Source organism: Ursus americanus, chromosome 27 (genome assembly GCF_024610735.1).
Source record: "Ursus americanus isolate L20-20 chromosome 27, mUrsAme1.1.p, whole genome shotgun sequence".
Taxonomy (NCBI): domain Eukaryota; kingdom Metazoa; phylum Chordata; class Mammalia; order Carnivora; family Ursidae; genus Ursus; species Ursus americanus.
This window is the reverse complement of record NC_142153.1, coordinates 6,639,468-6,653,862: the sequence shown is the minus strand read 5'-3', so window position 1 is coordinate 6,653,862 and position 14,395 is coordinate 6,639,468. Positions and strand designations below refer to the sequence as shown.

General features: G+C 49.5%; 1 long non-coding RNA gene across 5 annotated transcripts in view; it reads right to left on the bottom strand.

Annotated features, from left to right (window-relative positions):
- Positions 1-14,395, bottom strand: part of LOC148107604 (uncharacterized) — a 31,623-nt gene that overhangs the window by 13,155 nt on the left and 4,073 nt on the right. For 3 of the 5 annotated variants that reach the window (XR_015721954.1, XR_015721958.1, XR_015721956.1), the window contains one exon: positions 12,754-13,728. This is a non-coding gene — a long non-coding RNA (uncharacterized LOC148107604). Of the gene's footprint in view, positions 1-9,589; positions 9,924-12,753; positions 13,729-14,395 lie in introns of those variants that run through there. The other 2 variants (XR_015721957.1, XR_015721955.1) reach the window with 2 other exon arrangements.

The window sequence follows — 14,395 nt, the reverse complement described above, 5'->3', positions numbered from 1 at the left end:
TTGCTTGTGCTGGATGGAGCTGTCTCCATTGCAGTGTTGTGCGCGGGCCGTGGGCAACTGCAGTAACGCTGTGTGACAGCTGCCCCCACAGGACTTTCGAAATAATGAAACGTCTGTCTTCCCAGCCTCACGCTGCTGAAAACCACGCTTCCCCGAGAAAGAGAAAGCTCCGACCAGTATACACCTGCGTACACATTCGTTTACGTATGCAGATAATTACAAGCTCCATCAGGACAAAAATCAGCTTAGATTCTGTCAGGACAGAACTCACCTGCCAGCCCGCGATGGCAGCCGAAAGGGCTGTTTGCCACAGACACTGCCTCGAACCAAACCCCAGACTGACTCAGACAGAGCTTCTGTTAGAAGAAATAGGCTGTTGCCACAATTTAATTATGAGTATCGTCACAGGGGAGCACCCGAGAGCGCCAGCACGCTGGGGAGGAGCTCCCCATCACCCACAGAGCAGGGCAAATGACAGGACCTGCCGAGACTCCCCCAGGCAGAACCCCTGGGCTCAGCCCCCCAGTCAGCCCGACAGGGAGGTGGGCCTCCCAGCGTGTTCCCGCCTTCCCAGCCTCGCAGGGACTCTCACCTTCCTGAATAATTGAACTTCCCATCCAAAAGAAGCTCTGTTCTCTCCTGGTACAAACATTAGAGCTTCTAAATATTTCAGGATTCCTGGGTTGTGGAGGGTCACTGGGCCCGCCCTTCACATAATGCAAAGCCAGCGTCAGCTTCTTCAGGGACGGCTCTGAACAAAACTGTACAGATGGCCCCTTCCTCCCCAGTCAGGGCCCTTGTCTGCCGCATTCAGTCATCCTTCTGTTTTGTGAGCGTTTATGGAGCACCTGCCTTGTGGGAAGCTCCGAGGGTCCTTACGAAGAATGACCCAAAAGAGGAGGGTGTGTAAAGACGGGTGCAATGCCTGCCTCCCGCGCTCCCCGCTGCGGTGACAGCCCCAGGCAACTCCTCGGCTGTCCACCCACATCCCCTGGGGCCTTGATAATGGCTTCCCCACAGCCCAGTCAGCCTCAGGAGGCCTGTGGGGCTACTGGGTCTCCAGCAGGCTGTTACTCGGGCCTTTCTGAGAACTCTCACATTAGCACAGAGCAAACTCCATAAATACACAGCCTCACCGAGTTCAAAAACTTGGCCTTCCTCCCAACCCCATTCACATCCCCCACACATATATTTGTTCTCCCCAGAATGAGCTTCCAAGGGGTGTTGATGGGGAGGTTGCCTTACTGCTCTGCTATAACCTTACACCTTAAAGGTATAAAGCCACCACAGTGGGGCAACCCTGGCTAGTTGCCACTCCCACCGCGGATTGCTCCCCTCCCCACCCCACCCCCTGGTCCATGCAAGTCCACAGAGGGTTCTTCACCCCACCAGAGCCACTACCCATGACCCGTCGCCACCGCTGTCACTTATCCTTGTGACTTCCCCCCGTGTGCATGCCCCTTCCATGCATACTCCTGCTGTGTGTACGTCTCCCTGTGCAGTGTGAGCCGCCCGGCAGACATATATGCTTTCGGAGGCTGGAGGTGGCCACTTCCGGTCCGGTCTGCTTACCTCTCAGGGAGTTGATGGAACCCCACAGAAGCTGCTTCCTGCCTGGGAGACAGACGGAGGGCAGCAGACGACCTGCACCCAGGATTAGGCTCTCTAATGCTGGGTCCCTCGGGAGACAATCATGCAGCTTCCCTCTCTGACCTGTCTTCCGTCTCCTGCCTGGGAACCTACTCTCACACCCCTCCGCAGATACAAGCCAAACCTTCTCCCGGGGCATGGTCTGGAGAGAGCAGCTCTGCACGGGGTCAAAGCACGTCTTTCTCTCTTCTCATCTCCAGACCCCAGTGGGTGAGGCTCGGGCCATGCCACAACAGCTAAACTCACGGTGCCTCATTTCTCAGACCCACCACGTGGTAAAAGAGGAGTCCACCCTGAAAACAATCCTTACTCCGCCTCCAAGAGGTAACATGGTCCTGGAGGTTTTTCTTAAACTGGCACGCTGACTTTCTTAACCTTAGAGGTACACAGACCGGGGATCAGGGTACACAAGCACCTTTCTCCATCCCCACTACCCTCATTCCTACCCTGGAGCTACACTGTTGGGTGATAGCAAGGTAGGAACTGTCCCAGAAATTTCACATGTCCAAGGGCTCTTGGATACAGAAAGAGCTCTAGGAGTCAGAGGAATTTCATTCTAATGGTAAAGTTACAGGAAGTCTGACAAATATTAGAGCTAGAGGACTTACTAAGCATCCCATCTATCTCACCACATAAATATCTGCACATCTGAAAGCCACTCAGGCTGACACCCCGCACACACCCTGCTGGCCAGTGTGGTTCTCTTAAGGATGCCTGTGATATTTTGATCATCTTGCTGTACCTCCCAGCTAAGGATGTAGCCTCTGGGTCCTGCTGGACCCACACCATCAGGCAATCATATTTACCATTGATCTACCAGCTTCTTCTTTCCTTCCTCCCCCTCTTTGGAAGCTTTAGCAAAACATATTTCAATTCCCACTTTAAAGTGAAATTATTAGCATCTAAATAATTAACCTTGCATCAATAGGAGAGCATGCAACCTGCACGCACACCTACACTGGTCGATCGGCCCAGTGAGGGGAGGAACAGAGCTTTCCCCCAGGGTTTTCTTAGAGCTTCAGAGACTGAAATTTGAGGATTGATGAAGTATAAAGGTTTGGAAGTGAAAAAGGGAGACTCCCTGCAGTTCCCAGGTAGCAAGCCCTTGAAACAATTGGCATCCCTCTCCAGCACTACCATGAAACTTTAATCTAACAAACACCTCTACACCCTTCTCTAACACTAAAATATATTTTTTTAATATTTTAACTTTGTGTATTGTTTTACACAAGGATCACATGGCTTGTCTCCACGAATGGCAAAGTTAATTACTGAAACAGCCTGGATGCCATGTAGCCTCCTGGGACCCAGCTGCCCAAGACCACTGGGCACTGATGATGCCTAGTCATTGATCATCCACCTACAGGCTCCCCTGTCAATTGCTTACAAGCCCTCCTCTCTGTGTCTTCCCACGACCCAGTCCATGGTCCTGAACTATCTGAGCATGAAGCATCCAGAAACTCTTCTTCTGGGCTCATGGAAGACTAATCCTGAGAGATATGCCACCCAAATAGGATTCTATGGTCAATTAAATGGGAAATCTTGCATGGCTTATGCCCTTTCCAGGGATCCACATCTTTTTTGTTAGTAAAGCCTTTTAGATGACCTTCAGGAAGGACACATACTTTTTTTCCAAACTCACTAACCTTTCCCCATAATGAAATTTTTATTGCTATCCTGCAGACTTGTGCTCCACAAAAACACTTGGAAAGGCTTTTCCAGAATGGCATAGGATGATGTTTGCAACAATAGTTCTTCTGCAAATGCAGCAGTGAACTTTGCATGAGTGTTTCAAGGACGTTTAATTAAAGCCAAGGGCATGGTTCCTAAAGTACAATTCAAACAAGATAATTATTCAAGGAAATAAACTAATATGGTTCAAGTAATTGTCCTTCTGGTGGTCCAATGAGATCCACAGGTCTCACAGTGCCTACAGGGATGGATAAGTTGGGGGACTTTGGACAGTCACCCCTAAATGGCACTTCTCACTCAGACTTTCCTGAGTACTAAAGAGCCAAAAATTCGAGGTTAGACTCTCAGAGGGAAAACAAAAGAACCATTATCTTACTTTAATAATTGAGGATAGGATCCATATGCTTTGGAAACAAGACAAGCAAATGGCAAGTTGCCATCTGAGTAAGGAAACTGATGTGCTGATCGGTATTCTTACCTGAATGGAAGTCTCCATTCTCCACAAGGACAGGAGGCATGAACTCACTTGCCTGAAGTCACTCCATGAGTTTGTAAGAGGAGAAAGCCACATCCAGATTCCTGACTCTCCCCATGATGACTCTGCCCAGTGATTACTCACCCCACCCCGACTACCCAGACTCAGCTTTTCTTGATTACTTAGAACCGAGTTGTACACTGGGCATTTTAACATATCCAGAAGTTTTTATTATTCTGTTTTGTTTTTATTAAGTAGATGGGAGTCTGAGACCATGGGCAATGAGTAACCAAAGAGGAAAGAGAAGGAAAAGAGGACAAATGTAGATAAAGTGCACACTCCTGAATCTTGCTGTTTGTGCTTCAAACTTCATTTTCCAGGACTCTAACCATAAACATAGTTGTGGGTAGGAGGATGATGGCTATGTTTTACTGAGCACCTGCTCTGTGCTGGGAACCATACCCTGTCTTAGGCACACCTTCCCAGTCTCCCTTGGTGGTTTCATTTTTTTTGACTTTTAAACGTCAGAGTGTCCCATAGACCACTTCTTTTCTTTATCCTCATTCACTCTCTTGATGATCTCATGCAGTGCCAAAATTTTTTAAACTGTCTAGACACTGATGATTCCCAACCTTGTGTCCCAGCCCAGCCTCTCCCCTGGGCCCCAGACTGTCATATGCAACTGTCTGCTCATCATCTCCACTGGTTGTCGAACAGACACCTGCAACCTCACATAAAGCCAGACTCCGGACTCCAGCACCCCCCACACAAACTGAAGTGTTTGCATCCCACCATATTGCTCATTTCAATATATGATAAATCTGTTTTACAAACTGCTTAGGACAAAATCTTAAGGTCAGTCTTTGCATCTCACTATTCACATACCCTACCCCACTGACCAGAAAGTCCTATCGGTTCTACCTATGGAATATATCCAGATCCTGAGTACTGCTTACCACTAGCACCCTTGCCATCCAAACTGTTGTCATCGCTCACCTGAAGATGCAGTAGCCCCCCAACTGGACTTCCTGCTTCTCCATTTACAGTCTTAAAATCTATTTTCCACTGAGCTGTCAGAGTGATTCTTCTAAAACATACGTTGGGCTGTGTCATTTCTCTGATCAAGGCGCCCAGTGGCTTTTCCATCTCACTTAGAGTAACTCTGCAAGGTGCCCATGATTCCACCACCCGCTACACACACACACAATCTCTCTACTCTCTTCTCCCCCACTCTTCCCTTAGCCCCATCCCTCCTGCCACACACAACATCTTCATGTTCCTTGAACTTGCCAGGCACTCTCCCACCCCAGCACCTTTGGTTGCGCTCTTTCCCAAGTTTGGATAGCGTATGGCACCTCATTTTCTTCCCGTTTCTGTTCAAATATCACCTTATCGAAGATGCCTTCCTTGATCATACTTGAGGTAAGCATCAACCCCACACATGTACACTGTCTCTCTCTGTTCCCTCACCCTGCTTTATGTTCCTTCTCAACATTATTACCATCTGACACAGTGTATAATTGTTTGTTGAGATTTTTATCTCCCCACATTAGACTATAAATATCTTATGAGGAAAGACTTTGTGTGTCCTTTGCTGTTTTTCTTCCAGCACCCAGAATACACCTTAGTATGTATTTATACCTATTGATATCATTTGGTAAATAAATGAGTGCATGTATCATAATCCAGTTTTACAGATGAAGAAATCAAGACTCTTAGAAGTTGATAACCTGACAAAGACCAGTAAGCGTAAGAGGCAGGATGGGAACCCAAGTCCACCGGGCTTCAGTCATACGGGCTTCCACTATAGTCTTGCCTTGCTGTCCAGCCCCCAGGGGATCACCATCTCCCTCATGTATACAACAACCTGAAGCCTCATCCTCCTGGCTCTACTCCCACCTTCAGGAAGTGAGCAGCTCTCAGGGCCATGGCCAGGAAACATGCAAGCAGGTGCAACAGTTAGAGAGGAGGCACGGGCTCTTTGGGGATTTATTTGTGCCACACACCCTGCCTCTTCTGTCTCTTGTAATCAAGATGCTGAAATGCCTGCAGTTTGCACAGATTCCAGAGCATCTACCTCAGAGGAAAAGCAAGGTTTTCCAGGAAGTCTGCAGGTCCCCCACAGTCACGTGATGGCGCCTCCTTCCGCCTACTCATCAGACACACGGTTGGGCTTCTGTATTAATGATGAGATATGGAAAAGAGCAGGAAATCTATCTCTGTAACTGCAACCCAGCTCAGTTCCTTAGGGCCTTTTCTGCCTCAGCAGTGTGATCCTTGCTTAGCTGGTACTGCAGTCCCATCGTTACAGCCAAGGTACCTCACCCCTCCCATTGGAACAGAGTGCCCTGACCCGCCATCTGACCCAGGCTGCAGGTGGAAAGTTGATGGAGTTCTCTGAATGAGATCTGTACCTATGCCACCTGCATGGTAGGTCACACAGTCCCCCCAGGCCCCCACCCTACCCCCAACACATCCCACCCCTGCCGCCTGCCAGCTGCCTATGAGGATAGGGCTGGGAGGAAAGAGGGGAGAAAGGGAGGCACTTTAGGAATGCACAGACAGCCTAGTGCTCTCCCTCTGGGGACATTGACATTCCCTCCAGCTCCCCCCAAGAGCCTCAGCACCCACTTCACATGCTCGGGAGGAGGTCACTGCTACCACTGAGATCTGGAGCTGTTTCCCTTGTACTCCACATCCCAGGCTCTTCCCTGAAGCCACGGGAAGAAATTTCATCAGAAGAATATCAGTCTATTGATATGAGTCCTGACAGGCTTTCTGAACAGAATACCAAAGCCTAAGCCTGCTCTGTCTCCCACTGTGCACCTGACAGCTGCTCAGGGCTCCACTTCCCTGACTCTTGACCAGAGCTGTGGGCTGAGCTCTCAAGGTTCAGGGTCTTCCCTCAGCCAGGCTGAGAGGTATGCAGGGGAGCACTGGAGGGGAGGCAGCAATGCGGCCAGCGGCTCTGCTGTTGCCACTACTTAAGAAATTTCATTTTCCCTCCTGCCTCTGACCATTGCATATGCCAAGGAGGCAGGCCCCAGAAGTCTTGCTTCTTCCCACTTTAGACTGCTCTGAGAGCCCACAGACAGGCAGCATGCTGGGCCCTGCTACCCGCTGCTGCTATCACAGCACCTTTCCTGATGTTTCCCACTTCTACTTTCTACTTGCTGCCCTACTTGTAAGTCCCAAAGTCCAAATGAGTTCCCAGCATATTAAGAGTTGTCTTGTGAGGGGGAGCTATCCAGGGGTCATGGGGAGTATAATCATAAGGTAGGGAAAGTCAGGCAAAAGAAAGGTAAGCATGTTTCTTTACTGCAGGACTTCTCAGAGCCTTTAATGTGTATATTTAGATCGTGAATTCCCAAGAGGAAAACAGTGTTCTCCTAACTTATTTTATAAGGCAAAGTATTTTTCAAGGCACTCAGCTATAGACTAGGGCTTCAGAGACCTATTTTGACATAAAAATTGGCCTGAGGCACTGGGAGGAATTGGGATAAGCCGGCAATGCCACACCTCTGGTTGGGACAGAGAGTACCCCTTTCAGAGAAGCAAGGCACCTGGCCAGAGAGGACCCCCGTACCTAATGCTCTGTCCTGCAAGAAATTGTCGTGTGTTTGCAGAGGAAGGGCTGAGGAGAGAGAAAGGACCTATATGAGGCAGGCACCCAGAGAGGGCAGGGGACAACGACAGAGGGGGATGGAGAGCTGGGAGCCGTGGCACAGTGGGTTAGCTGCTTCCTCTGATGTGCCCGAGACCACCCTCCACACTCCCTGCACACCTCAACCTTCAGAAGAGTGAGGAAGGAGGAAATCAGAGGAAAGCTGGAGAAAATGTTAGACTGGGGCTTTGCTCCCAAAGTTGAACTTTTGTTTTTAATTCTGTTAAGGGAGTGTATAGAACCAAAGCATGTCTATGCATTTCATTTCATTTCAACCAGTATTTGCTGAGTGCAGACCACGGGGCCAGCTCCGAGTCAGGGGCTGTGAGGAAGAAAAGGGTGCGGCACAGTGCAGGTTTCAAGGAGCTGGCAGTGCTGCTGGAATGACAAGACCACACAGGCTAATGATTAGAGAACAAGAGATTTCACCAAGAACAAAAGGGAAGACTACCCACAGTCAGTGGCAGCACGTTCAGGACGCAGGCACTGTGTGCACGGAGACCAGGGCAGAGGGCCTTGGAGGGTTTGCCTTTATGAAGACATCTGGAGGAAAGGAGGACAGTCAGAGAGGCACACTCAGCAAGGTCGTCTGTCCAAAGTAAGATGGCTGGGAGTTTGAGATACCTGTGGACCTGCTGATAGACTTGGGCCTTGTGAGGAGGCTGGAAGGATGGTGATGGCTGAGGCTCCATCCCCTACTGGGTGCTCTTAGGCCTTGTAGGAAGGCGGAGGGACAGGGATGGTGAGGGCAACCCCCTCTACTAGCATGTATGGTGCTGGTCAGAACACCACCCATGGGTCCTTCATCCCCTTCCCATCAGCCATAAAGAATGTTGTAGCCTGAATTGGGTCCCCCAAATTCATATGTTGAAGTCTAACCCCTAATACCGGAGAATGTGACTGTATTTAGCGATAGAGCCTTTCAAACGGTGTTTTAAGTTAATGACGGCATACGACTGGCCCCTAATCCAAAATGGCTGGTGTCCTTAGAAGAAGAAATTTGGGCACAGACATACAACAGAGGCCATGTGAGGACACGGGGAGAAGATGGCCATCTCTAAGCCAAGGAGAGAGGCCTCAGAAGAAACCAACCCTATCAACACTTAAATGTAGGACTTTGAGTCTCCAGAGCTGTGAGAAAATAAATCTCTGTTGTTTAAGCCACTCCGTCTGCGGTACTTCGTGATGGCAGCGGGATGGACTAATAGAGGGAATCATGCCATCTTCCTAGCTTTTCCTGGTGGAGTACTGCCAGTCTTCTTATTTCCTGGGTTCCTATCCCTTCTCTCCATCACTTAAACTCCCTTCTTCTTCACAATCTTACTGTCAAGATCAAATACCACACTGAATGTGAATAAACTTTGAATGAACTTCAAATAGACATGTCTGCTAGTAGTGTGGGCTGTGCAGGGCACTGGAAATTCAAACATGGATAACACAGGGTCCCCCACTCCCAGTGAGCTCACAGTGGAGTGTGAACAACATTCACGGACGCAAGTGACTAGGCTACTTGACCAGTGGGAACACAGTAGAACTGACCAGGCACAAGGAAAACTGTCCAAGGAGAGAGCATTTAAGATGGGCTCTGAGGGATTAAGAAGGGTCTATCTGAGAAGGAGGGCAGAGTATTCTCTGAGGGAGAAAAAGCCTGTGCAAAATCCAGAGGCGGGGGCCTGAGTGGCTCAGTTGGTTAAGCATCTGCCTTTGGCTCAGGTTATGATTCCCAGGGTGCTGGGATCGAGCCCCACATCGGGCTCAGTGGGGAGTTTGCTTCTCCCTCTGCCTCTCTCTTTCTTTCTCTCAAATAAATAAATAATAAATAATTAAACTCTTGAGGAAAAAAACCCCAGGGCCCAGAATGCATGAGGTGTTCATGGAAAGGTGAGGAGTTGAGATGGCCGCACGGTCCACGTGGGGATGGCGGGAAGGAGATGGGAATTCTGACAAGGGTTACGGTGGACGAATGTCTGGGGAAGAAGCTAGTGAGCTGCTGAGGGATGGTACTAGGAAGGCCTCCAGGATCAGTGTAGAGAGAGCCCTGTTCAGTGAGGAGACTGGAGACCTACTTTTGGAGCCCTCTGGGAGCCCCTGGCACATCCATGTGCCAGGCAGTGAAGACACAGCTATATAGCTTAGGGGAGGGACAGAAGATGGGCTAAAGGGGATGAGTAAGGTGCTGTAGACAGCAAGAAGAAAAGGCGGTGGGACAAAAATCCCACCTGGGCCAAATATTTAAACCTTCTAGGCCTCAGTTTATTCATGGGAGAAAGAGTTCCTACCCACATGACCATCCAAAGGGTGAGATCAGTAAGACAATCCGTGAGACGCTCTCAGCAAGTCCTGGCAGGTAGGCTCGATGACACTGGCTCTTGTGAGGGGGAGCTATGGTGATGGTCATGGAGAGACAGGGGTGGAGACCGGTCACACAGAGTGGACTCCCGTCTAAAACAAGGAAAGAGGAATACTACTCAACCAACAAAACAATGAAATCTTGCCATTTGCGACAACGCAGATGGAACTGGAGGGTATTACGCTAAGCAAAATAAGTCAATCAGAGAAAGACAATTAGTGTATGATCTCACTTATATGTGGAATTTAAGAAACAGAACAGGATCATAGGGGAAGGGAGGAAAAAATAAAACAAGATGAAACCAGAGAGGGAGACAAACCACAAGAGACACTTAATCATAGAAAATAAACTGAGGGCTGCTGGAGGGGGGAGCGGATGGGGTAAGTGGGTGATGGACATTAAGGAGGGCATGTGATGTAATGAGCGCTGGGTATTATATAAGACTGATGAATCACTGACCTCTACCTCTGAAACTAATAATACATGATATGTTAATTAATGAATTTAAATTTAAAAAATATATAAATTGCAAATTTAAAAAAATAAATAAAATGAGCAAAGATACACAAGTCTGTTGGGGGCATGTTTGCCTCAAGGCCATATTTCTCGCACTGTGGATGAGCACAAATTCAATCACCCCTGACTCCGGACAAAACTGGTTCTGGAGCCTGGAGGACAGCGTGAATCTCCCACTACCGTGGGAGCAATGTAGGGAAGCAGGGGCAGGGATTCTGGCAGGTTATTAGGGTGGTGGGACTGCAGAAAAAGCACACCAGGAGAGTCAGGGCGAGCCCCTCCCCTCCAGGAACTGCTGGGATCAGCTGATGTGTTTGCAAGGTGCTAACTGGGTGTCCTGGGGCCCTGGGGCTGTGTGGGTCTGGAGGCTGCGGGGGGGCCCTGGCAGCCTTGTTGGTGGAGACAGTCCAGGGCTGCCCTGGCCACTGGACGAGGCACGTAATACCCCACCCTCTCCTTGAGCTCTGCTAGTTCGCTTTGGGCTCTCCCCCACCCCCACCCCCGCATCCCCATGGGAACAACAGGTGATTTTCCTCTTTGCAGCTAAGCTGCTGCATTTCCCCTGTAAGGTGGTAGATACTTTCACTCCCTTTGCAACTTTGGCTGCTTGGCCCTCACCTTTCCTGCTGTTCAGCTGAGTCAGAATTAAAACCGACAGAGGCAATTTTTACAAGGCAGACCAAGAAAAGGTACTTGAAATTCAGCACAACGGCACATTTAGATGTCTGGGATCCCCTGCATGGCTAGACTCTGCGCTTAATCATTTTGAAGTGTAGCACTGAACACATTATCACGGACTTTCCTCATCTAATTGAGGCTCTTGCCTCTAACGCAGAAGTTCTATGGAAGATTGACATTCAGAAGGTTAACCAGAGGCATTATTCTGCTTTAGGTGGTGCTTTCCGTGTGTTTTTTATGCAGTGGGTTCATCAAAGGTCAGGGTCTGTCTGGGTCTCAGTTTTGCAGATTAATAAATTAAATTTTATTGGTTCATCTAAGGATGAGCACATATTTAGGGATGAATGCATAACCATCAAATTCATAAGGTACTGGCTGGTAATCCTTGCAATGGCAGAGGCATGCCCAGCAGGTAACCAATTCAGGTCATTGCCCAAATTTAATTTTTAGGGGGTAGGTTCACACCCAAAATAAGATAAAAAATCCTGCTCAGCAAATATCTTCTGAATCCTTATTTTGAGCAAGGCACCAAGCCAGATGCTCTGGTGGGTACAGCCATAAGTTCCACATGGGTCATGCCCTCAAGAAGCTTCCTTGCACACAGATATGATACAGATAAAAACATGCGACAAGGAAGATACAGAAGGGCTGCTAGGGGGTGCAGGGGAGGGAGGAATACTTCCAGCAGGGGGTGGAGGGAGTAGGGAAGGAACCAGAACCAAAGGAGGAGGTGAGCTATGTCTTGAAGGAGGTGTGAAGGTTTGTACCCAAGGTTGGGGGTGGGGTCATTCCAAGGACAGCAGTGGGTGAACAAAGACGCGGAAGAAGGTTTGATGTGGTGGAGAGAAGGAGGCTAGAAAGATAAGCAGGTACCCGATTATGCCTCAGAGTCATAGAATGCAGGGAGAGGGAGCTCTCAAGGCGTAGCCAATCAAGCAAGGAAAACTCAATGAAGTCGGTTTTTCCAGGGTATGGAGTCGTCTGTCTATGCAGTCAGCACTGCCTGCTTGAAATTGCATCTTCCATGAATTAGGGGAGACACCCTGACATGCTTCAGTCTGTTCTGCTTAGGTCCCTAATTCTTTCTCAGTCATTAACATCCTCTGTCATTGCCACAGGACCCGTGACAGTGTCTTACAGCTCCTGAGATTGTCGCTTACCCTGCATGAGTTCCTCTGTGCACTGGTGTCTTCCTGACAGCATTCCAGAGAGCACCTGGGGTCTTAGTGACAGCCACAGGACCCTCTGTTCCTTTCTCAGAGACTGAGCTCTTTCCCCATTGGCAGGATTTAATTTGTTCCCATAACAGAGGGTGATATTTGCCTCCATCCTCAGGGTCCACACTACCTGGGCTTCCAGACTTCTTCCTGACTGCAGTGGGGTTGAAGCTGGAGACCGCTCAGGGTGAGCTGAACATGGCAACCTGGCCCCCAAGGCCAGTTCTGCAAGGTCCTATGGGTTCCCGCTGCAGAGAGCCAGACACCGGAAAGAGCAAAGGATATGTCCACCACCCGATTGCCCGGAGTTCCAGGAAGGGCCTAGACTTTGTGTTTGGTAATATGTGGTTAGGAATTAGGAGATTGTGTTTAGGAAGATGGGTTCTAGATCCAAACAGAATCAGCTTCAAATCCCAGCTCTAGTCCTTCCCAACTGTGTCCCCTAGGGCTCATGATTGAATCCAAGCCTCAGTTTCCTTGTGTGTAAAGTGGGAATAAAGATCACACTTACCTCCTAGGGATGTTGTAGAGCTGCCTACAGAGCAGCCAGCACGGTGCCTGGCCTGTTAATGAAGCTCGATATGTGTTAGCCGTTCATTACCACAGACTTCTGAGGCTTGCAATAACACTATCCGAAACCTTCCAGCCGGTGAGAGGAGCTGCAGTCTTTATCCCTGGTAGCGGGGGAGAGTTAGATCAATCATTGGCTTTTCTGAGTGACTGCAGTGGCTTTCCACTTGCCCTCCCTCTTCCTGCATCTGACTGTGGGGTGCACCAGACAAGCCCTGTGGCACTCACTGAGTTCAAAGGAACTCTCCAAAGCTCCACATGATTCTCCAGTTCCTAACTTCTGCATTAGTGACCTATGCTGGCACCAGAGAAACCCACATTCCTGGCCACCTGAGGCTCAGGGAGGCAAGATACCCAGTTCTATTGTGGCTGATGGTAAAAGGCATCATGGCAACTTGGCTTTCTAAGTCTCCAGAGATAGTGGGACCAGTGATGTGCTGGGGAAGATGTCTAGCAGCTTGTGTGAGACTCTGGTAAGTCTTTGGAAACTGTGCGAGCAGCTGGACATCCTGTTGGTGGCATCAAATGGGTCGGGGTGAGAGTACTGACACCACAGAGATCAGCAGATGTCCCCAGTCAAGGGTCCTCCTCCGCCCCCAAGAGCCGGTTGTTAAACATTTACCCACACACCGCTGGGAATGACCATTCTCACTCTCTGCCTCAGTTGCCTGTAAACACTCCCTCACACTATGCACCCCCCTTCCACACAGTCCAGCTAAATCTTCAGTAATCCCAGAAGAAACTGCCAGAGACAGGCTGATGAGAAATGGCTTGAGATGTAGAGAGGGTGCTGGCGAGCTGGTGTCAAGACTCGAGCTCTTCCCCTTTACTCCTTTCAGAAGGAAGGTAGTCAGCTGGCATTTAGATGCAAGGACTCGTCGCACCCATCAGGGGTGAAAGGTCTTCCGCCAGTTCTCTGAGGTGAACATGGATCGAAGGGGAAAACAGAACAGTGACTCAGAGCACCGGAACACTGACCTCTAGGGGACCACACTGGGTGACAGGGGTTTTTAGACAACAGCCAGAGGACAGGAGGAAGTCCCTGCACCAGGAAGAGCTTTGGGGCTTGAGGAACAGGGAAACTATCCAGTGTCTTCAAGTACCTAAGAGTTCAGAGAGATCTTAGCTTTTCTGAGGCCAAATCTGCATTTCCCCGGAAGGAGCTGGAAGAAACCCAGAGCAGCAGCCCGGAGGCTGAGCAAGGTGGCGCCTGCCCCACCCCCACCCCCACCCCCACCCAGTGGACACTTGCAATCCTCTTTCTTCGGAGCTTCACAGAACCGCAGCATCTCCCAGGATTCGGGAGCCCCCAAGCCTGGCAATGGCACCAAGGAGCTCCAGACAGGAATCCCTCCCCCAACCCTCCTCTCTGTCTCCCCAAGGCAGGAGCTGATTTCCTCTGCAGCAGTAGGTTTTTCTCTTAACTTTATCCTTAAGTGTATCTGGTACATCCTCTCCTGCAATATTTATGTCTCCCATCAATTTTTCATCCATCCCATCACTCAGCTTTTCAGGCAAGTTTGGAAACTACTCTCCTTGAGTTCTCATTCTCCTTAGGGTCGGGTGGACTCCGAAGTAAAGCA